This window comes from Cimex lectularius, unplaced genomic scaffold (genome assembly GCF_000648675.2).
Source record: "Cimex lectularius strain Harlan isolate CLEC.00 unplaced genomic scaffold, Clec_2.1 scaffold211, whole genome shotgun sequence".
Classification (NCBI taxonomy): domain Eukaryota; kingdom Metazoa; phylum Arthropoda; class Insecta; order Hemiptera; family Cimicidae; genus Cimex; species Cimex lectularius.
This window is the reverse complement of record NW_019392909.1, coordinates 164,762-187,428: the sequence shown is the minus strand read 5'-3', so window position 1 is coordinate 187,428 and position 22,667 is coordinate 164,762. Positions and strand designations below refer to the sequence as shown.

Here is a 22,667-nt window from a genome sequence, read left to right as displayed (position 1 = left end):
CTATATCTACTATTCAAATTTATAGGCATTCGAATATTACAGATGCACTACACACAAAAAATTATATATTTATATAAAATATTTCCTCTCTTCCTACCAATCTTATCTATCTCTCTTAGTTCGCCTCTCACCAATCTCTCTCTCTTGAGAGATTATGTAAATAAAGCGATATCTCTCTCTCTCTCTCTCTCTCTCTCTCTCTCTCGCTCTCTCTCTCTCTCTCTCGCTCTCGCTCTTTATCACCCTCTATCAATCTATCTATCTTATGGCCCATCCATTCTTGCATCTCTCTTTCCCTTTTTAACTCTCTCACTTTCTCATTTTTCTCTCACTCTCTTTATCTCCCACTCTCTCTATCTATGTATGTATCTCTCTGTCTATCTATCTATCAACCTATCAACTATCTAACTACCTATATATCGATCATCTATCTATCTACCTATCTATTTTTCTATCTATGTATGTATTTTTCAATTTTTCTCTATCTTTCTCTATCCATCTATCTATCTCCTTCTTTGCAATATTTTTATACCTTACCTCTTTCTCTATCTATCATTATCTTTCCCATCTTTTCCCCTTCACAAGTTTTGTCTTTGTTGTTTTGTTTATCCCACTTTTCCTGCCTAGCATACGCATCCAAATAATTTTCAGTCTCACCCATCCTCTATTTCAACCATCTTAAAACTTTATCTTTTCGTTCTTTGTTTGTATTTATATTGATGTGATCCGAAATAAATAATGATTAGACATCGGTCAATTGTCAATGTCTCAAATGTCACTTTGAAACATAAACCAGAATGGTTGGAGAATGAGATAAATTGATTTCGGAGTTAAACAAAATCGTCCTCGATTGTTCGCATTTAACTGGTAGCATTTGAACACACTGACTATTCATTCAATTCCCAATTGATCTCTCAATAAAAACATTTTTCGGGTGTTTAAAATTGTTTAATCATCTCCACACTTTTCAAACTGGTTCTTCGACAAATAGAAGAACTGGTTTTTATGAAGTATTGTCAAGTTCCGAACCATAGAAAACTAGTTTCAACAATTATGCTTTTATAATGTATCAATGATTTCGCGCAAACCCTCAACTTTTTATGACCCAATTAATGAAAGTGCATGCACGAACTTGGTACTTGTTTTGTAATACGCCTTAAATTACATACCTTATATTTAATATGAGCGAGGTGAACTTACAATATTTTTGCCTTTTTACCCTTCGGAAACCGATTTAAATAATATAGGTTTTTGAAATGTTCCAATATCTCTTCCAAACATAAATAAATAAATATGACTCTCGCAAAGCATTTTTTTTACGAAATTGAAAACCTCAAAAACATACAGATGAATAAACATATAAATGACACTCTCCTGAATCGTTATACTTTCCAGGATGATATGGAAAATATATCATTAAACTTTTTTAAAATCTCAATCAGAAATAGATTAAAGTCGGTAACAAAAATCTGACACCCTTTCTCGATATTTGAATACAAGAGGTAAAAATTAATCTCCCACGTTTACCGTTCATTGGACGACATTGAAATTTACAATATATTTACAATATCAATATCACATCACACACGTAATTGAAAAGACTTTTAGATGTTAATCATGCACAATTTCATAAATTCGGTATTCACATTTTTTAACAGTCGGAGGCGAATTCTGGCCAAATATTTTATTACAATTTATCTTTATCATTGTTACAATTTCTTTAATCTGTCTTAAAAACCCGGCCGATTGATAATTTTTTTATATATTTTTGCCTTTCCATCAAAGTCTAAAGTAAATATTGTATTTATATTTTTCGTTCACTTTTAATGTATTTAAACATACATTGGTAAAATAGCTGTTATGCTTCTAGGCCAAGTTTTATTTTATATAAAATGAACCCACAATGATACAAAAAGCTACTACTCTTATTTAAAGATTGGTGCTCCGAATTATGGCAACACTTTTACATCGAATGGATGGGTTTTATTGTGCGTTTTCTGAAAAATCATAGATACTACTATCATTTTGTGACATTTTTTACTTCGATGCCGAGGGCACTCTCAACACGACACATAAGAATGACACATCTACACGGAAAACAAACACTTTGAGCCCTAAAGATGATCTCGATAAAGATCGAAACGTTGGCATGATAAAGAATATGTTTTTCTAAAACTTACATCACACCAGACCGCACGTCACGACCTCCAAATAGTTATTTTTAACGTTTCCCTAATGATACATAAAAGCTGCCGTACAAATTGTACGTTACATTGGAAATTCATAAAAAGTAAAAATAATAATGCATATATGAAAACATTTTGAGTAGTATGTCATTACAAAAATTAAATATTGTCCTTATGCTTTATTTTCATTTATTTATTATTTTAACGCAAATTATTTGAATCAAACTGTAAGTTGATCGCAATGTTACCCACGTACAACCCTTATGACACATGCTATTTATACAATACCGTTTCAACCGCCTAATGGTCACAACGTTTGTCAAAAGTCAAATAGGTTCATTTGCAGGGCAAGCAAAACAACAAGAAACTGACTAGGAAGCTGGTGACTCAACCAAATGAAATTTGTAAATTAGCGAAGTTCAAGAAGGACTTTTCTGTTTGGAATTATGGCCGAAGGATGTCAGATTTGTCCAGAGCAAGAATAAAACCGAACTTGATTTATTTCGGAGAATTCTTGAGAAGTTGTTCCGCTCGGTGATTTCATATTAACCTTTGCTCCATCTTTCATTCTAAACCCATCATCCTCTACCCAGATCTAAAGGATTTGGTACGAAGCTCCACCATTACTTCCACCCTCATTTCCGTACTTTTCCTTTAATTTCCGACCTTTTGTCCAGTTTCAATCTTCCAAAACTCCAAACTTCATAAAATGATGTTGGGAAGAATAAAACCCGCTAGAAAAACCATTAAATAAAATCCTTCTCATGACGTATTTCGTTTCAGAAAATAGACATGAAAAAATTGGGTATAAAAGTAGCTACGACAACTTGAAATAAATTCAGAAATCTCAAGCATAGCGTTCACGATAACCTGAGAATAAAAATATTGGATAAACTGTCGGGAAACTCAAAGATAACTGCGACCACACTACATAATGCAAAGATAACAACGAACAATCGAAATCTATAACATAATACTGTACAGACCAAACAACTTTAAACACATATAACCTTCCGAAAGAATATACAATAAAATACTAAAGGAACCAGTCAAATATTTAACAAATTTTTAATTTAACAGTTAACAATTTTTGATTAAAAAGCCTCATAAACCACTATAACTTTAGAAAGTTATTTCGTTTAACTGTAAAAATTAAAACTTTAATTATAACAAAACTCTAACTTGACAATTCTAACAAATAATACTGACCAAAATAAAGCAATCACACCTCGTTTTTTAACAGGCGGACAGATTATCATGAATGATAACTTAGCAGAAAAAAGTTATAAGAGAAAGTCGACATCACACTTTCTTTTACAGACAGACAGCTAAATAAATGTTATTGAAAATGATTAAAATAATATCTTTCAATTAATTAATCTGTATTTTAAGTATTGGTTAAGATAAAAAAGTCAGTGTCACAAGCGGGATTCGAACCCGACCTCCGGCTAAATACGCCGCTGCTCTACCACTTGAGCTATCGTGATCCACGCGGACACTAACTTCCCATCTCAACCCCACCTTTTTGAATTTTATTTAGCGGCGTCTTTAGCCAAAGGTCGTGGGTTCGAACCCCGCTGGTGACACTGACTTTTTTATCAATACCTTAAATACAAATTAATTAATTGAAAGATATTGTTTGGTCGAGCGGACCACGAAAACGAGGGATAAAATTAATGTTTAAACGTATAAATTATCAACAGAAACTAATAAAACAGGTCTAGTTGAAAAATACAGAGAGAAAAAGCAACTAGGATGTGGGTAGAAACGGACTGTTGTTAAAAGACTTTAGACAATGCAATAAATAAATGTAATTATTATTAATCGTTAAAGGAATAAAAAAATAATACTGTTCTGATTTTTGACAGATGGGCAATTGATCATTTTTGTGTAAAACAGTGCGTATTTGGTTGAAAACTTGATTGGCGAATGAACCATAACCTGTGTTTGCGGCTGGCGACAAGCTTACATGTCACTGAATCGAATTAACATTGAAACATTTCAAAGGAAACTTCATCCAATTCACCTGAGTACAGGATAAAAGGCATTGACTACATTGCAAACTTAGGCCATCCTAACAAACATTATTCAAAATCAGTCGATTGAATTAAATTCAATTCATTATTATTTTGAACTGTTGAATTATTTATATAATATACGTTGTTGGTCTTTTTGTCAACTAAAACGCCAATTAATTATTGTTTATGTCATATATTTCAATCGGGCCATACCCGTTCCCTCTTCAAAACTACAATGGTTTTTTCATCCATAAATGCTTCTTTTTAATAAAACAGATAGAACTCAATATTTACGTACACACTTTGAGTTAAATATAACAACACGTGAGTTAAATATAACCCACCGGTTGAGTGATTACATAAATAGTTCAATGTTACTTATCATTTCATATCAACATGACGTGATTTTTCTAAAGCCTACGCCACACTAGACCGCACCTCACGATCTCTAAATAATCGGTAAAATTTATATTCAGTCATATTCAATAAATATTTTAGATTTAAAAATAAATTAATTTTTAAATAATTAGATTTAAAATTTTCTAGCATTGTAATAGTTCATTTTTTCCACATCCTACATGTATTTGTTAAATTTAAACAATGTTTATCAATCCCAGGCCCTGAAGATGATCTCAATAAAGATGGAAACGTTGGCATGATAAAGATTTTTTTTTAATCTAAAATTTTCTAGCATTGTATAAATTTTTTTTTCCACATCCTACATGTATTTGTTAAATTTAAACAATGTTTATAAATCCCAGGTCCTGAAGATGATCTCAATAAAGATCGAAACGTTGGCATGATAAAGATATTTTTTTTATCTAAAATTTTCTAGCATTGTATAAATTCTTTTTTTCCACATCCTACATGTATTTGAAAAAATTTAAACAATGTTTATAAATCCCAGGCCCTGAAGATGATCTCAATAAAGATCGAAACGTGGCATGATAAAGAAATTGTTTCGTCTAAAATTTTCTAGCATTGTATAAATACATTTTTTTCCACATCCTACATGTATTTGTAAAATTTAAACAATGTTTATAATTCGCAGGCCCTGAAGATGATCTCAATAAAGATCGAAACGTTGGCATGATAAAGAATTTTTTTATTGGAATAAATAAATAATAATAAAAATAATAAATAAATATTTTATAAAAATATGAATAAAAATTAATATCTCTCAGACTTGATGATTGACCAGCTGTATTCAAGGTTCGATATTCTTGAAAAATAATCGGTATAAATATATAAAAATAGCTAGCTTTTACGCCCTCGTCCAAGGAGGACTTTGTTTTAATGTACCTCACCACGACAAAATAGCAAGGTATATTGTAAAGCATTCAGAGTGCTAGTATGACTTTCTAATATAATGTCCCATTTTTCAAATTATTGACCGATCATCACTTACGCAACTTCATTAGCCGTTCGGGCGTTATAGAGGCCTCTGTGACTGTCAATCGGCTTTTTTCAGCATTGATAACGATAAATGAATCGCTGGTAGATACCAGGTAGTGGTAACCTGGAAGAAACGTGGTAGGCGGCTCGTTTAGAATAGTCTTTTTTTATTACAAGGGTTCACATACTGGATCATCTTTTGAAGGTTTTCGATCATTTTCCGCTTCACTACTGGACAGTTTTAGCAACTCAGAAAATCCATAGCTAAATTGTATAGCGGTTCTGGCAGAGGTTCAAATGCCTCAAGAAAAACATTCCCGCCACTGCAACATATGCCAGCAGTTTCTTCTTTCCACTTCAATGCGATACATTTCTGACACTTGTACCTATGGTACCTATGCTGCCTGTGCTATCATATTCATAGGATAACTCGAAATCATACGCCAAGCCTTTTTTTTACGCTTTTTATTTCCATATTTTTTGTGCACTGATTTTCCGATGCTGAAACTGAATATCCCTGTATTTCTCAGAATGATAATTGGCAACAGCTTGCCCGTGAACTTCAGGACGTAATTTTTGAAATTTTACCACTGCTTTTCGATGCGCAGTAGGATCCTATTCAGAAGATCTTTTATTTGTTTCTTACAGATATTAGCGAGCCCCTTTTTTCTATATTTTCTTCTGTGTTTGAGTAAGTAAATCCTGATCTAACTCTTGGTTTGACAAAGATGGAGATATGGACTCAGTCTCAAACGTCGAAGATGCGGTCCTTTTTAATCCTTTAATTCTTTTTCGTTGTTATCTTCGCGGTAATAGTAGTAATAGTAAGTGGTAATAGTAATAGTAAACGTTGCGTGTAATATCGGCCTTCATGATATATATTGAAATAAAGAGATCAGGGATGAAGCCTTGTAGGTGTAAAAAACCACTGATTTTTCTGCTGTCGAGCTTTCCGCTGTATTAAACGCCTTCCTCAGGACATTGAAAAATGTTATTTAAAAAACTTGAAATCAATTCGAGCTTGTGGTCCAAATAGAAGGGGCCGGATACGTCAACCCAGACCACGCCTATGTACGAATTGATTTTCAAGTTTTTTAAATAACTTTTTTCAATGTCCTGAGGAAGGCGTTAAATACATCCGAAAGCTCGACAGCAGAAAAAGAAGTGGTTTTTTTAAACCAAGGCTTTACAAGGTTTCATCCCTGATCACGGTAATAATAACCTTTGCCGCGTTTGAAGTCGGTACTGTTCAGAAGTGGATACTGTTTAAAACATAAGCAATAACTCGAAAGATGTGCTGTGATCGCCATTTTAAATGTAAAATCGTCCCTTCTTTGTGCGAACCATGGCATCACTATATCAACCTAGACGAGTCGGTAGCCGCAACGGTTTAGGCATTGATTCGGCGCTCATCACTGTAAGGTAAAGGTCCCCTTAGAGAGGAAATTTCAAAAAATCCTTTCTTAGCGGATATCCATGTCATAGGAATGCACTATCAAAATTTCAGCTGGTTTGGTCTGTGCATTGATTGTCAGTAGTCACGAACTGTTTTATATTTTATATATTGAGATTATTATAGAATTTTTCATTTCATTTTCTATAGGTAAATTTAACCAACAACCTAGATTATAAAAAATAATTACCAACACAATAAATTAATAAACAAAATTTGAATTAATTATTTATATGTCTATCAAGAAAGTAAACTTTGTCAACAGAAACACTCACTGGCATAAGATTACTAACACCATACGCAGCAAGCCAGGCCCGGATTTTTGGTAAAAAAAATAAGCCGTTTCTGATCCATCAGGGCCGGTGCTTTCGAGGGCTGCTTCAAGAGCTGAAGTCTGGGGGTGACATTGATCCCAGCGACGAGTAAATAAATCCCTCCCCAAAACTCCCGTATTACCAATGAACTACAAACTGAGGAAAACATTCCACACGAAACACACATACTGACACCCAAGCACACCCTAGGGTTACTGCCCCTAGAAAACTCTTTTCTCACTCTCATTCAAATCCCCAGGCCAGTAGTTTTTGGGTGAAGCGACCAGTGGGGGTGTGCCAGCTTAAAAAACATATAAAAAATAAATCGTTTAGCAGAATAAAAATTAAAGAACAATGAAAAAATAGTTTCATGATAAGCAATAATAATATTTTTTCATTTATAAGTTTTGATCGGTGTAAATTTTAGAGAAACTTTTTCAAACGTGTAAAATTTCATTTTAAAAGATATATATGTATATAAGTCCATTAAAAATATATAATTATGTTCTACTCAATTTATTTGTCAGTTTAACGTGGTCAAAGTATTGTAACTAAAACAGGATCTTTGGACTGAATCAATTGGCTTTTTCCCGTCTTCGACCTTGGTTTTCAAAAATGACGGTTATTCAAGTAAAATCGTGGCACAATTTTTCAGAAATATCTCATAATTAATATTAAGATTCATAAATTAGTTCAGAATAGGACAAATTGTCTGGGTCTCCCACGGGCCAATTAGTCGATGGGCTTCTATCTCAGCAAGTAGTTTTATATCCGCTTCAAAACAAAAACAGAAATCAGAAACTTCATTATTCTGGTTGATATCGATAAACCAGATCCCTAGGTTCTAGGAATTTGAAAGCAATTTGTGATTCATTCCACACGTTATGAAACCACGAGACCAAGAGCTTTACGTCCAAAACTGGTGTTTAACACAAAAATTTATGGGCGACGGTGGCAGCAACGGTAAGGTAAAAGTCCCGGGTTCGAATCCAGACGTCCTGCATTCAACCCGATATACATACAAATGTTTTTTGTTTGTGTTTTTCAAAAACATTGGCACCCTGAGGGTTTATATGACCTCTGCTGTTGCGAACCCTAAAAAAAATCTTCAGCGGAAAAATAATTTCTCATCTTCAATTGTTTTATGTTTTTTTCTTTACACTTCTATTCCGAAAAATACTAGTTTTTGGTTTTACTCTCTCTCTCCATGGAATTGTAAATTAACCATTGGTTAATAACAATTATCAAGCTAATGATGATAAGAAGAATGCGATCTGTAATGCCGTAAATTGACCAATAGGTTTACAATTTATGAGTGATAATCTAGCGACGTTTTATGTTGCATTTAAAAATATCAAAAGTTTCAAGTTTTCTGTAAAACGAGGAACCTGTAGATAGTCCGTCTCCGATCACCATTGTCTGTATTTCCCAATCTTCAGTAGCTGATCTGTGCGTTACTTTATCAATTGTGTTTTGTACATGTAATCTGCTAGCGCTGTCTTTGATGTGTCGGCCGCGTAATCAGAGAGGCACACGTACCAGAAAAACGCACAGAAAACGCCCTCGTGTTGGCGAAATGCCGACAAAATAATTATAAATATTTTTTATTACCGGACAAAATTATGGAATGTTATCTAAAATTCTAACAAGACTAATAAGACAATAAGGATGACCAGACTTAAAAAAAATGTATATCCATTATATTTCGTGGTCCGATTGACCAAATAACTTCTTTCAATTAAATAATCTTTATGTAAGGTATTGGTTGAAATGAAAAAGTTAGTGTCACGAGCGGGATTCGAACCCACGACCTTCGGCTAAATACGCCTCTGCTCTACCACTTCATGTAGCGTGACTTAGATCCACTCGGACTTGAATTACAGGAATTCAAGTCATTTGCAATGATGGGGCTGAGTCTACACTCAAAGAAATTTGAAACCATTGATTAAAAAATTAATTACGTCAATATATGGACTTCATTAAGATTGTTTTGTCCTGATGATCTTAAAAAAAGTCGAAAGCTTGGCAGAAAACAATTTGTTTGAATTTGTTTTCCATTCACTTGACTATACCGAGAATCTGATATTCGTGTGTGAAAAAGTGGTCGATACATTAACACTAAGCAAAAAATTATTCTATTCGTTATAATAATTTTATATCTTTAGCCCCAGTCTCCAAAAATTGTTAAAGCAAGAAAAAATTGCAATAAAATGATAAACTGCTGTATTTGACATGAGGGGTAAACAAATGTAATAAATACTTTGTACATGTTAAAATGTGTCCACTTTGCAAAACGTAACTGAATATAAACGAGTTTAGGGTGCCATCGCTCGTCCTTCAAAATGAAATAGAAATAATAACGTTTAGTTTATTTTATGTTCCTTTTTTCTTCTAAAAATAAGATTTTCTGCACGAGACCATGACTTAGTATGCAGTTTCCAAAGCGTCAACATAATAATGGTTCGCCTTGGGTATTTCCACGGCATGAATGCTGACTCAGTGGGATGAAATCCAGTTTCGTGCTGTCCGGATTCCAGGAGCCGACTATAAAAAATTGCAGTAGGTGGATCAATTGGAGGTTTATTTTATGAAGGAATTTTTGAAACGGATTTTGTTATGATGTGAGCATTGGACGAATGGGAGTTTATCAATCATTAAAATTTGACGGCAATGACGAAAACATTTGGGGAACAATTCTGGCGTTTGCAAGTAAAAATGCACAAAAGAAATGTATTTGCTATTGATCTAAAATGTCAATTAAGCATTCCTTTTGGCAATTTTATAATCAACAACCCCTTTTATTAAAATTAAATAGCTTTTTGTGTAATCTTAACAAAGTCCATTGATTTTATTTCCATAGGATCTGAGAGGCATAAATCAGAGCGAAAATTGTATCGTTATGTTCTTGATTCATCCTTCCAAATTTATGAAATTGCATTTTCCCTCCCTCAGAAAAGCCACTAGTTGGCCTGATCGTATCTTCCACGTGTATTTTCATCCCATTCCCTTTTTCCGTTCGTCATAAATCATAATAAAAGGGAAAATCACGTTGGCGTGCGGACCCTCATCTCAGGAATCCATCGAAAAAAGACGCCGGCGGAAAAGAGGAAGGATGAGTCCGAGCATTTTTCCGGATATTACTGCCGTAATAAGGAAAAGGAAAGAACAACATGACGGAAATATGTTGGAGGCCTCAGGCCAATAACTATACTCGTTTTCAGATATAAAGTTGATCAAGTTAAAAGCCGCCAGCAGGCAGAAGGAATTGAAAACCGATATAACCACGTTTACATTTATAAATAAATATTTAGTTGTATTGCAAATCTGCAGACAGTTACAACAATAGCCAATTGGTTATGAATTACAGAATAAGTACCAAGTATAGATGGCAATGACTTTTCTAAATGATACAATAAACTCTACAAAAAAATTGTCAACACGTACAAGCAACCAATTATTTAATAATTTATTGCACTCAGATATGAAACGATATCTACAAAAGGTTTCAATCTGCATAGTACATAAAACAATTTTACATTTTCTATGTACCTACCACCCAATTTCTGCAATGGCCCTATAATTAGGTGTCGTTTTTGTGAAGCATAAAGGCAGGTGTAATACTTATTTCAGGGGCGTCGGTGGCCGCAACGGTTTAGGCTATGACAAGGCGCTCATCACTGTAAGGTAAAGATCCAGGGTTCTAATCCAGCGGCCCTGCATTCGAACCCGACATACTTACAAATGGGCTTTTTTTTCAAAAAGACCGGTGCCCTGAGACATCTGCTGTTGCGAATCCTCGTTAAAAAAATACAAATAAAATAAACAAATATCATTATGAATGAAAAAAAAGCTTTCTCTTGAAATTGTGTTCTTTCTGAATTACTTTATTAATAGAAATAAACTTTATTTTAATTGTCTGGCAACAATATTGATTAATTACTGACACAAGCTCGTGTGTGCGTGAGAGAGTAAGAGAGAGAGAGAGAGGGAGAGAGATCAAATAAAAATTTTAAAAAATTGTATTTTGGGTAAAGTTTTAATTATTAAAATTATTGTATTAATCGTATGTTTTAAACAAAAAAGACAACAAAATAAAATAACAGGTATAAAAAGCAAGTATCACCATTTCAAAAATCATTTTGACTTTATAACATATCAATTTATCCTGTTTTCCCAAGTATTTTTAGCAATTGCGTTTCTTCTTATCTCTACCCACGATATTAAACAATACCTTTTAACTTTTTGCGAAAGAAATAAAAGTCAGGTCTGTTTTTCCCTCAGTGTGTGGCACCAAAGACTAATCCAATTTTTACATTTCTCTCCGCATAAAAGACAGCTGGAAATTGGCTTTTATGTTAAGTGTGTTAGCAACTGGAAACCGAGCTTAACGTTATAAAGGCAGTTTGTGAAAAAAAGGAACGATATTCTCCTTTTTCAACTCTATAGCCCCTGGCTTTGAAGAAATTCAATTGAGTGGGGCGCCAGATTATACAAGTTGTACGAAATATGGCCGTTTTTAATTAAGAGTCACATCAGCCAGGGGCGATAGATATTAGGTCTAGAACTGCCTTTTAAAAACTTGAAATTATTTTATATGATTTCATCCCAGCAAAATTAAGTGTTTTCCCCTTTTTATCAGGAATTTCTTTGCAAACAATCCCTGAACTGCTCTAGACTGGCTGACATTATGAACCTAAAATTACAGATTTCAACCTGAGCATTTTTAAATTTTTTCTTATATATATAGTATGAAAATCACAATTTATTTAATTTTTGTCCATTTTTCAAACCTATATGTGAAAAATATTAAGTAGGAGTGAGAGACCTTAGAAAGCTTAAAAACCTAATATATTTAAATTTCCTGTTAATTTTCGCAATTTTAAGATTTTATAAAATTCTATGCGCATAAAAGATTTTATTATTTTAGCTTTATTTCACGACTATTTTTGCGAACAATCCTCTTGTTAACTGCTTTAGGTAGGCAAGAAGATGTTATTATGCATCTCAAGTTAGAGATTTATTTCTTTCAATTAATTAGTTTTTATACATAAGGTCTTGTTGAAATGAAAAGGTTAGTGTCCCGAGCGGGTTTCGAACCCACGACCTTCGGCTTTATACGCCGCTGCTCTACCACCTGAGCTATCGTGACCTCGATCCACTCGGACACTAACTTCCCATCTCAACTACACCTTTTGAATTTTCCCTCCTTATTGCCATTTTTCGTTTTTCTTTTTGAAAGGTGGCAAAAAGGAGGGAAAATTCAAAAGGTGGTGTTGAGACGGGAAGTTAGTTTCCCAGTGGATCGAGATCACGATAGCTCAAGTGGTAGAGCAGCGGCGTATCTAGCCGAAGATCGTGGGTTCGAATCCCGCTCGTGCCATTGACTTTTTTATCTCGCCTAAAAACCTTAATTAGTTATTTACAATCAATAATTTTAACAACATAAAACAACAACAAACCTACTTCAAATATAATACAAGTTATATTTATTCGAATCCGAGATAAAAACGTCAGAGCCAAGAGCGGGATTCGAACCCACGACCTTCGGCTAAATATGCCGCTGCTCTACCACTTGAGCTACCGTGACCTCGATCCACTCGGACACCAGCTCGCCATTTCTACCTACCTTTCGAATTTTCCCTCCTTTTTGCCATTTTTCATTCCTGGGTTTGAATCTCGCTCGTGATACTAACTTTTTCATTTTAACCAAGACTTTACATACAAAGAATAATTATTTGAAAGAAGTAATTTAAGTAAGTAATTTTTCAATCAGACCATTCCATTAAACATAATGGATTTAGAGATTTGCATTCGCACATTTTTTTTGTATTAAACATAAAAATTTCAATTCTTTGTAGTAGAAGTAATGTGATAATATGAGCTTTCAAATAATCACAGCTTATAACAGTATCATAAGAAAATGAAGATATGATTATAAATTAGGAATTTTCACATTTAAAAAACGAAAAAATCAATCTATGGGTATAAACGGTTTACCTTTATTCTACGCACGTCATGATTTTAGACAGACAAAAGATGAGATGAATCTAAAATGACAGATTTAAGCATGCGTACAATTTTATTTTATTAGCCTTATAAATCATAATTTCTATACCGTTTCTTTCTTTAAAATGTAAATTTTTATACCTACAATCAATCAATCAATCAAAACGTACAGTTTTTTCTTTCGATAGAAAATAATATACAGAGAGAGAGAGAGAGAGAGAGAGAGAGAGATCTAATTCCATCCATTTTTTAATGTTCATACGCACTTTTAGTACCTATTTTCAAAACGTCGTTTTAACATTTTTTTTTAAATATAAATGTGTGGTGTTTAGTGACGGTAAATAAATGATTATATGGAAATCGTGAGATGCGGTCTGGTGTGACAAAGGTTTTAGAAAAACATTTTCTTTACCTGGCAAACGTTTCGATCTTTATTGAGATCATCTTCAGGGCTCAATAAAGATCGAAAGGTTGGCATGATAAAGAAAATATTTTTCTAAACCTACGACACACCAGTCCGCACCGACCGATCTCCAAAGAACCATTTGTTATTTAATTTAACAATATATGTATGAGTAATAAAAAAATAAATATGATCTTTTCTCTTGTCTTTGGGAACTATTTATTTTCATAGTCAAAATCAATCTACTGCATTTTAAAATATTAGCAAAGTTTTTATAAAGGCGCTTCGTTTTAATACACCATTTACAAAATATATACACAATTATTGATCTGGAAAGGTCTCATAAATAAAAAGATTTAAACAGAAGAACACTGAAGAAGGAAATTTGCCATTGTTTCATTTGAAATACTTATATTACACATTTAATTACTTTTTAGCACATGAGCCTTTCCTTCGTGATAAAGCCTCACTATATCATTATTTGCAAGACTTAATAGTGAGTCCTTTCCTTTTCGTGTCACTCACGACTCAGATGTGATCGAGAGGTGAATCGAGTGTGAGTGTACAGTTTGTAGATATTTATCGACTCAAATAATAATTTTGGACAATATTTCTATGTAAAAACTCATCGTTAGCATGTAAAACTTAGTAACGTAGAAATGTAATATGGCAGCCTCTCTAAAAAGCCAGACGAAAATATAAATTACCATATCGTTAGAAAGACGAATTTATGAGCCAAGTCGCAAAGCTAGCACGGTGAACTCAGTGACTGAAATTCCCTTCCCTACGCACAATCGATTATATTCACACGATGATCACGTTGATCTTGACAATAGAAAAAACAAATTCGCAAAAATGTTGTTATATAAGCTGAGAACGTGAGGTCCTCGTTAATTACATATATAAATAAAATCATTTCCAATATCCCTAAACGTGTTTTTAATTCAATGGGGAGTGCTATATACAAGATGATATCTCATAATTGTTGGGTAGGCAACTTTAGATTTTTTATTATATAAATTATTAACTAAGTGGTTTGGTTAAAACTACTAATGATCGATCATATCGGTGAATAATGCAAACTTTTAAAGCAGTAAAGTCAGGTTTCATAGTTTTCATTCGATGCTGAATTGCTTTATCTTTTTTATACTGTTCAATTCAATAATTTTTTTTCTCATTTAATTTTTCTCTGTATGCATTCGTCGAGAGAGAGAGANTGAGAGTGGATGAAAAAATTGTCAATCAAGACACTGAAAGTTAGAATAATGAGATAAGGGAAGTACTACGAGGGAAAGAGTGAGAGTCCAAAATGAGGGAAGAGTAAAAGAGAAGTAAGAGAGAGAGAGAGAGAGAGAGAGAGAGAGAGAGAGAGAGAGAGAGACAGACAGACAGACAGACAGACAGAGAGAGTGAGGCGAGGGAGAGGGGGTGAGAGAGAGTGAGGCGAGGGAAAGGGGGTGAGAGGGAGTGGGAGAGGGAGAGGGAGAGGGAGAGGGCGAGAGGGATAGGGCGAGGAAGAGTGAGAGGGAGAGGGAAAGGGAGAGAGAGGGAGAGAGAAAGAGAGAGAAAAGAAGAGAAAGGGAGAGAAAGAGAGAGAGCGAGAGGGAGGGAGAGGTAAAGAGTGATTGGGAGAGAGACGGGCAGAGAGAGAGAGAGAGAGAGAGAGAGTGAGAGAGAGTGAGGCGATGGAGAGGGGATGAGAGGGAGAGGGAGGGAGAGAGATAAACAGAGAGTGGGAGAGAAGACTTATTTAACCATGCAATAGGATAAACCAGCTAAACCTATGTCTCGTGTACTTTGTACAATTTAACATGAAAAGTGAGTTAAAGCGAGAGGCAGAAACTGAAAAACAATTCAGAAAAACATCACAAATGAAGTCACTTGTTTTTTACAAATTCAAAAGAATTATACATTATAAAATATATATAATTTTAGAATAAAGTTTTTGAATCGGCACTCAGTCACTTGATGGACCCGTGTAAACTCCTTGGGTTTTTATGTTACTCAAACGCGTGGAAATTGGAAATGTGAGTTACTCGTTGAAGATCACATCAAAGTGTAGGCGGACCCACTGCCACTTCAAAGGGTATCCATCGACGCAGACACACCCACCATCAACTTAATATTTTATTTGATAAAGAATAATATTCGTTTGATAAGCAGGAAAGAATGGCTAAATTTATAACTGGTTTTTTTTCAAGTCTTTCAGAATATAAATTTTTACTTTCTTCATAAATTGTCCGTCAGCCGAAGTAATGATTGTCGGTCTTGTGTTGAAAGTCGTAAAAAAGTTAAAAGTTACAAACTTAAAAAGATTTTTTTTAAGCAGTGTTGAAATTAATTTCCAGTCCCATTAAAACTTTTCCATTGAACTTAAATTGGCTGGGAAATTGGGCCAAATAGTTACGTTAACAAGGAAACGGGTGTAATCGTCAATTTAAATACATACGTACAAATTGTGTTGGTTGGGTAACGCAATTTTAAATATCATAAATTGTCTTTTATCATAAATTTATCAAATAAAATCAAAAATCAAGAGGGATTTTATACATTTAGGTCTTCAGGAAAAAATTGCCGGTGTTCTGTGGTCGATTTACGTAATTGCAAATAGCACAGTTAAACATTAAATCATTCATGACTTCTCGCTTTTGAAAAGGTCAACGAATTTGACTTTAACTACTGGCATAAAAATGTACGTATTGTTCTGTCCTACTTACTCTAATTAATTTCATTAGGACTGTTGAAAAACGGACAAAACATTATTAAAAGAATTAGCAATAAAATATCGTACGACTTCAAAAGCTTAATTATTACACCTAACCTACATAAGTACAAATAGGATAATATTGAACACCATACAAAATAGATATTTTAAAACTAATATTTAAATAAAATACGTAGTATAAGAAAATAAATGCCTTGAAATGTCCAAGAGATAATTATTAATCTTACAAAAAATATTAATGTACAAGAAAAATACGAATTCGCCGTTTCCGTTCCCACAGTTCTTAATGCCGTGCTGGTTTGATTATCCAAATTAACTAGTCGATTTGCAAGATAATCACGAACAAGGATGGGCTTGGAACGACTCAAGGATTTAATATATGATTCTAAAAATTGTTTTGTTTTTGATTAATTTAGAATTTCTTGCCCATTGTGAACAACCGTGTGAGCGCATAGGCAAAAACCACATCAAACGTAACATCACACAGTCAATTTTGAGCGTATTATTCGACAAGATATATTTACCATAAAAATGATATTATTTTTCATTTTTAATCAATCTTAAAACTACGATTAAGAATAATTTAAACAGAAGGCCGCGAAATTCCCAGACTTACGTAATTTCACAATTATGAACTATCACTGAGTTACTGCATTTTTTTTTATCAAGCGGAGAACACAAATATGTTATTATATGTATGATATATACTACTTTTACCGAAGAGATATAAAATTACACAATTGATTAAACGAGTTCACTTAAAAAGAAATACTTTGCTCCATCAACCTCAGAAAGAATAGTATCCTCGTCATTCCTAATAAATAATCATCTCTAATTATTTTTTAATTAATTACTTTACATTTAATGAGTTAGTTGAAAATGTATAATCATGTTAGAAAAGTAACTTTTTGTTAGATTGAATAAGACCATTTGTCTCAAAAATCTTGCGTTTTGTCCAATTTGCGTTTAATCCAATATTTCAAATGAGGAGACGAAGTGGGAAGTTTGCGGCATGGGCGATCGAAGTGACGGTAGCTCCAGTGGTAGAGCAGCAGCATATTAGATGAAAAGTCTTTGTGAAATTTGACAAGTTGTAGATATTTTTTTGTAAGCTCGTTCGAACATGACCAAAATTTTAAATTTTGTAATTTTGACATGTTCCAACTGATATTGGCTAACATTTTATGTCATTCAGATTATTGCAAAGAAGTATCTTACAGCAAATTTAGCGTTCTTTCAAATGGTGTAATTGGATTTGTTGTAGTCTCAACATTTTTGAAGTTGTAAGCGTTTTTGTGTGGTAAGGTAGTGAAAAGTTGAAAAAACCTAAATTGACGAATATCTTCAAAATAGAGAACTTTCCGAAAATTTTCTCCTGAGTATTTTTTGCTCCAAACGAAGAGTAGAATCGATTCCCTGTGTTTCGTCAGAAGGAACTGGGACACCCAGTATGTACGAAGTAATGAAGACAATAAATAGAAGGTTTCAATGGCGAAAAAGAGGTAGTACTTTTTAATTTAAAATGAGACAAAAACAAGATTTTTTTACATTTAGTATTCAAATGTATTGTATAATATTTATATAAAATGATACCAGAAAATAATAAAATAAGTAGAAATAAAGTGTAGTTAGTATTAAGGGTGTACGATTTTGAATTTTTTGAATTAAAAGCTCAGTTAAGCATATATTTTTCATTAAGCAATGAAAGCAAAATTGAAATGTACAAATTCAATTACGGATAATTTGGAGGTCGTGAGATGCAGTAGTGTGACGTAGGTTTTATAAAAACATTTTCTTTATCGTGCCAACGTTTCGATCTTTATTGAGATCATTATTCAGGTCCTGGGATTTATAAACATTGTTTAAAATTTACAAATAGATATAGGATGGGAAAAAAATGAATTTATACAATGCTAGAAAATTTTAGATTAAAAAAAAATGTCTGACAACAATGGCACATCTACACGGAAAGCAAACACTTTGAGTGAGTACAAATAATTTCATTGAATCTAAAATTTTCTAGCATTGTATAAATTCATTTTTTTTACATCCTACATGTATTTCTAAAATGTAAACAATGCTTATAAATCCCAGGCCCTGAAGATGATCTCAATAAAGATCGAAACGTTGGCACGATAAAGAAAATGTTTTTCCTAAACCTACGACACACCACTACAAACACCACAAAAAATTCCATTACCTTTTTAGTAATAAGATCTTTGTATGACCTAAATTAATAAACTATTGCCTAATAAATGGTCGAGGTTGAATTTTCCTAGAAAAGTCATAGTTGATGGCATGAACATAAAACGAGATATTCAATTGAGGTTTATTTTCAATTCATGGAGATTTATAAACAGACCGCGTGAGAATGTGCAAAGATAGAAAGGGATAGGAAAAATTCTAATTCCTAAAATATAAGCCCGGCAACCTCTTTTGTACCATGTTTGTTTTCTTTAAATATTAAATGCCGGGTAAACGTCATTCAAAGGGTGAGCTACTCACATTGAGCGGAATAAATCTCCACGGAGTAAAAAGGAAACTGTTTAATTTTAAAAGTTAAAACTTTAAAACTATTTAATATTTTAATGTAATTTTTTTCTACGCCCGTGTTGCATTTTCAATTGCATCAGTGCAACGTTCAAGGTTGTGCAGTTCGATTATTGTAATTTTGGCCCATTAGCTTTGTGTTTGTTTTCACTGAGGACGATCGAAGCCCTAGTTGATTAGTTTAATTGAGTCCGTTGATTAACCAATTGGTAAAATTTGCAGTGTTTAGTTTTCAAAACAAACATATAAGAAAAACTAGCTGCAAACGTTTAATTTTTCGTCGCATTTCCTGAGCGTTGAATGTAACAAATTAAAAGGTAAATTTTGTTGATTTTTGATATTGCAACAAAACAACACCTAGCAAACTTACGAATGGTCCGAAAAACAAAGAATTGGATTAAAATTTAGAAAATGTAGTTAATCATGATTCCAAGTAATGATATAGATTCTACGGTCTAACTAGGTTATTATGCTAATTCTTAAAACGCCATTTAGGAAACCGGTTTGCTCACGATTCTGTCATGACTAAAAGAATAGAGCCAATCATTTGGAAAAAAAATCATTAAGCACTTTTATATTGGGGTACTGTAAAAAAATAGAAAGCGTCCTACAAAACCAAATATTGAAGATGTTTTTACCTGTGTTAATCTTATGAATGGAAGTTTTAGATTTTGTATTGTTTGATGCTGTTGACTATTTAGTAAAGAATTATTTGTTAACTAAGAATTTCAAAATTAATTTAAAGACGTTTTAACAATCCGACAAAAATCATTTATTTATATATTGGCCCGAGAAAAAAAATGAGGATTGTCCCACAAAGCATAATATTGAAGAACAAAAGCAATTCTGGCTTTAAGTGTTGTTAATCTGATGAATCAAATATAAAACTTTCGTTACATTGATGATGTTGACAGTTTAGACAAATGTTATATTCAAAATGCTTAGGTTTTTGGCCGCACATACGGTTTTTACTTGCAAATGTCAAAATTAATTAAAGGGCTTAACTAGAAAAAAATTATAAATCTATGTAGATAGGCTGAGAAATAAAACCAGTTTTTTTCATTTAACTTATAGGAAGAACATATGAATTGATTTTATTTAAAAGAATAAATAAAGAATGCATCAAGAAGAAGTAAGGTATTGCGCAAAATCAAAATACTAATAAATTTTTGTTCAGAATAATGGACTGTTAATAATGTTCAATATAAAAAAATTTTCTACCATGTAAAAATAATGGTCTAAGCAAAAGAGGTTATTTGGTGAGGTACAAAAAAACAAATATTAACATGTGTTCATGTTAACATAAGTTGTCATATTGAGTCGAAAGAAAGCAATTATTAATTAATTCCTAGGTGCTTGCTGTTGACTCGTAAATCATTTAACTTAAAAGATTGACAAAAATTAGATTTGTTCTTCAATATTTGGTTTTATTAGCGAAGAAGTAAAAAAACATATTGAGGTTTGTTAATAGATGATATTTGTTAATCTATTAAGTTAAAAGTTAAAATTTCGTGATGTTTGATGTTGATTGTAATTTAGGCTAGTGTGATGTCCGACACGCTAGCTTTTTGTAAGGACTATTCGATTGCACATGTTTTGTTAATAGTAAATTCTCAAAATTAAGTTTAAGACTAAAAGAAATTATAAATCAGGCTGAGAAAAAAATCATTGTGTTCCTTAAATAATTAAAGGAAGACATTGACAAAAAAATATTTTCATTTTATTATTTGTTCAAAATTTAGTTTAAGATTATAACTACTAAAAAAATTTATATATCGCGCTGATAAAAAAAATTACATATAACCCTCAACACAACCAACAAATTGGGAAAAAAAATATTCACTTTTTTTTAGTCGAAGGTTGACATATCATGATATGATACTTGAGAATGTAAGTAGGTGTTTATTTTTGACATGCTTGAAAAGTAGGAAATGGCGCAACCTAGTTTTGCAGGCCCTTTTTGCTTGAAAACTCCAAATTTAATTTAAGGACAGCATAAGACATTGTGGCTACAAAAAATATGTATAGCATATATTATTATTTATTTTATTATTAATACGTATAAATGCCAAATATCGAAGAACAAACTTAATTTTTCTAATCTGTTGGGTCACAACATACATTTACATTTCGTGACTTGTTGACAATTTAGGAGAATTTTTGAGATGCTTTTGAATTTTGGTAGGACGTACTTTTTTCCCTAGGAAACGCTGTTGAGTTAAGGACTTTTTAACTACTCATTGAAGAACTGAAGAAGTGGTCACGTCAATTTTTGTCAATTTGTTGGATGAATGTTCACAAATAGTGACATTCGATGCTGACAGTTTAGACAAGTGTTATTTTCGAGATGCTTAAAATGTATAAATTTTTGTTGCGCAGACTTTTTTTAAATAAAAGCACAAACTTAGTTAAAGACTTAGTATTTATCTTACAAAACGTAATATTTGGGAAATATTTAGAATTTTCGTATATAAAACCCAATATTGAAGGAGAAACTAAATTTTTATTAATATGTTAAATTAAATGTCCAAAGTTAGTGACGTGTGATGTTAGTAAAAAGTTGAAATTCTTTCGAACAAAACTATTCGGTTATACATCTTAAGTTTAAAATGTATTTTCAAAATTAACTTCCCAACAAAAAAAAATATTTATCATTATTTTTTTTATATATTAGGCCGAAAAATGTTAGAGATTGCATTATAAAACATGAAGCATAAAAAAAGATTTTCAGGTACACTTTTGGTACTTTGTTGAATTAACAGTAGAAAATTCGTTACGTTTGTCGTTGTGACAATTTAAGAGTGTAATTTTCAATTTTAGTTTAATGTAATGTCAAATTTAGTAATGTGTGGTGATTAGTGACCGTTAATCGATAATTATTCAGAAATCGTGAGATGCGGTCTGGTGTGATGTAGGTTTCAGAAAAACATTTTCTTTATCGTGCCAACGTTTCGATCTTTATTGAGATCATCTTCAGGGCTCAATAAAGATCGAAACGTTGGCACGATAAAGAAAATGTTTTTCTGAAACCTACATCACACCAGACCGCATCTCACGATTTCTGAATAATTGTCTAATTTAGTTATAAAACCCTTCTTTACAACAAAATGGCAAAATTATTACTTACTGCACCTTTTACTTAAGAACGATCAAAAACGATCCCAAGAAAAAGAAAAGAGAAATAAAACATTTAGAGATAGTATTGTAAGATTTCCAGGTGCAAACTTGGGCACGACGTATTAACAAATTTTCACATGAAATGGATTTTCCTGGAGAAAATCTACTAAAATGTTAATACTATTTGGCATAAATCGAAATTCTTTGCAATTGAGTATTGTTGACAATTTTTGATTAGTGATATTCCAGATGTCATTATGTCGATGTAAGCTGGTTTGATGTGTGGTTATAAAGCTGGTTTTCTTTTTATGATCGGAAATTCCAAAAATGAGATTATGAACTTTGCTACTCAACATTGAAATTCCCCGTCCAATAAAACAAAATAAAGTTGTGTGTTGCTCTCCTCAAGGCCAACAACACAAGCTGTGAACACGTTCGTTTCATATATATAAATCCAAAAATAGATTTTTTCATATTCAAGTAACTGAGTAAGAGCCTAT

The 22,667-nt window shown here is 32.6% G+C and overlaps 1 protein-coding gene and 1 non-coding gene across 3 annotated transcripts in view; both read right to left on the bottom strand.

The window, feature by feature from the left end:
* LOC106665072 (pyrokinin-1 receptor-like) overlaps positions 1-22,667 on the bottom strand; it is a 130,046-nt gene that overhangs the window by 83,409 nt on the left and 23,970 nt on the right. The gene's annotated exons all lie outside the window — the stretch shown is intronic.
* Trnay-aua lies at positions 12,443-12,515 on the bottom strand. Its single transcript has one exon. It is a non-coding gene; the product is annotated as a tRNA-Tyr (tRNA).